Raw genomic sequence first — 3,213 nt, 5'->3', positions numbered from 1 at the left:
TTTTTCACTATGTAAAGAAGAGAGAAACCAACGGTTGAGCTCGCTATACCCCCGAGGTCACTGAACAGGCGCGCCAAACTGTGGCTGTCCTCTTCGGTGACGGTGACCTGGTTCTCACTTCGTATTCGCAGCGTTATGGTCGGATAGAAATCTGTCTCCCGGAACATGGACACGGTGTTGAACGTCTTGCGGTAATGCCGGCATTTGGTCAAGCAACTTTTGGTGATTCGAGTGACGACTTTCGGGGTGTTTTCACTTGACTCGAGATCGGCCTGCTGTGCGCCGATGCCGTCGAGGCCTTTGAAGTAGGCCGGGATTTCCGCATACTGGCTCTGATTGCAAAGGTCCGTGTCCTGTCGCTCTGAGACGAAAGGCAAACGACACCCGAAAGCTTCTACAGTGCTGTCGCCGACGCACTCGTGGACGCAAGTGCCATAACTAGTAGCTCCGTCTTGCGAGGCTACTTCCTCGTTACCTAGGCTCTGATACCGAACGGAGTGCAGATCAGATGTTGCTTTCTGGGCCGGCTTTCTGAAGATCATATTAGACAGTAAGGGATGTTCATCATGGCTGTGTACCGAGAAATAGAACTGTGGCTTGAATCCAAAAATGCGCCTGTTTTCTTGAGCTGGTGGAAACAGAAGGATGACTTGTTGTAGAGTAAAATAATCGTTTGATAAATTCATTGAGTAGCATCGATTCATTAGCGTAATAACAGGTTTCCAGGTTTCTGCGCATCCTGAACTCCATTCACAAAAATGTCCAGACTGACTTCCATTTTCAATCGTGTTCATAAACCCAATGATAATATCCCCAATACTCCATGCAGATTTCTCCCAAAGTTCATCTACTGGTACTGATAAATTCCCCACCGACAAATTTATGATCTTCATAACTTTAGGCAGCCTTTCATCCTTAGGTAGCCTGAGGATCTGCGACTCCGTGATATCAAGGTCAAGAAGGTCGGCAATGCGGGTGAAGTCATAGGGCGGCCAGCGGCAGACGGTTAAAACAAGGGCGCTGCGATCCGTGCTCTTTGAGAATGAAGTGGTCATCTGGTGGTGCAAGAGGAAATTGTAGGCCTGCCACAGACCGAACGTCAGACCGACCATGCAAATGCAACCTTTCAGAGTCTGGACAAATCGACTAGATAGCATATATTTACAGACGTCTGCAGCATCTGCGACTGAGTATCCCAGATAGAGTCCGACAATGCCCCCAAGGGTGCATAGTAAACTCAAAGTATCAACTGCGTAATAGTGTGTGTTAACCTCCATGTGCATCGAATACGATTTAGTTGAGTTCTTAGCTTTTTTACCAATGTGACACTTCTCGTGGCAAGTCTTCTCCCTGTTGGCCTGTGTTGCAACTGTAAGCATAGCTGGGGATACAATGTGGTCATAGGCCGGCACAGAGAACATCTTACCTTCACACGGTGGGAGTTCATCGACGTTAATGAAGAGAGCTAAACCCGATAAATCGTTGACTGCATCTTCCAGCATACAATTGACTTGGCAGGATGACAGCTCCGATTCATATGGACGACAGTCAAAAGCATGACTTGATAAACGACGTGCTACATATATACCTATGTGATCACTTTCATTATATCCCATACGCAAACTGACTGATGTTACTTGATTTTGAGAGATAAACATATTCATCACCACCATGCTGTGGACAGCTGTTGCCATGGACATTATTGTTATTCCGCTGTAAAGAAGGAGATCACATGCATGCTGCAGCGTGTCGTCGGCAATTACGGAATAGCGGGTTATTCCAGCGCGCAGGAGGTGGACCCCCCCGTCCCACAAGTGAAGCAGAGACACCCCGAGGAACAGCCCCAAACTGCCCCCTGTGTCTGAAGCGAGCTGTGAGACAGGGTACGTTTCAATTTCAACTTCCCGACGTATTTCTGTTGAAGCTGCTTGTAATGTGATGGCGAAGTCTCCGTCATAAGATTCGCTAAATACGTGACTCCACTTTATTTCCTTGCACTTCCGTTTGCAAGTTGTGATGAGCTCTGACTCTACAATAAATAAGTTAGTCATCAGCTCTGGCGAGTAACAGAAATCTTGTACAGCATCGCTGCTAAGTGGGAACATGACTGGGTGACAAGAATACTTTTCTAGCATCTTTTTCGTTAAAAACTGACGATAGCAGTTTCCATAGCTATAAGTCTCGTCCGAAATGCAAGGACCTTTAACAAGCGATGAATCTACCAGCAATGCTTTAGAGTTAAGAGTTGGTGTTCTATCGAGCCTCTTCAAAATATGTTCTCCATGAAACAGCTGTGACGAGACTTTCATAATAACATCTTCGTCTGCATCATCTTGAATGGGAATAATTGCAGTTTCATGGAAATATATGTACGCGTAGTCAAGAATACCAGCGCCGTAATAAATGTAGTTTTCTAAACTGCATGACGAGTTACATTTCTCAACAACTGGCTCGCAATACGATAGAACGGGCGAATATGTATACTTTACACCGTCCGCATCAACCCACTGACATGGCTTTATAGATGGCAAATTGTTTGCGACAACTTCAATGAACGTCACACCCATAGGTGGGAGAAGCGTAAGGCAGCGGCCAAAGGGAGAGAGAGAATATCTCCATAACGAGGATTTTGTGTCTGAGTCGCGGTAAATTGTCATCTTATCATCATATTTAACGTATCGGATCAGCTGACCGATATACCAAGAGGTTTCACTCCACAGCTGCTTAACGGACACATTTCCAGAGATCCCTCGGAGAGTGTAGAGGTTCTCCTTTAATTGGATATAATCATCGGCGAGATCGAGACCGAAGTCCTTGACGCGAGTGGGTTCGAAGGCCAATTTGGGACACACAGTGAGGGGAGGAAGGCGCAGCTGGGGGTTGGGTTCCATCGTCACCACGAAAATGGTAGGCTGAGCCAAGAAAAGACTGACGTTGAAGCTGGCTTGGTAGAGAAGCACGCCAACCACAACCAACGTCAACACCACCCTCAAGCCTCGGTTGATGGACGAACAAAAGCGGAAAGCCGGCGGCCACGCTGCTACCGCCATCCTGTAGAAAGGAAATATTCTTCTCATAGAATTAAACATGGCGACATTCCAAAGGTCACAAACTACTTTTTTCCGTGTAAAAACAATCAACAATTAAAAAAAAAGAGTAAACGTTTATGGATGAGGAATGCAAAAGATATAAATAAACGCCGTTTAATCAGGT

This window comes from Penaeus monodon, chromosome 15 (assembly GCF_015228065.2).
Source record: "Penaeus monodon isolate SGIC_2016 chromosome 15, NSTDA_Pmon_1, whole genome shotgun sequence".
Taxonomy (NCBI): Eukaryota; Metazoa; Arthropoda; class Malacostraca; order Decapoda; family Penaeidae; genus Penaeus; species Penaeus monodon.
This window is presented reverse-complemented; position numbering follows the sequence as displayed.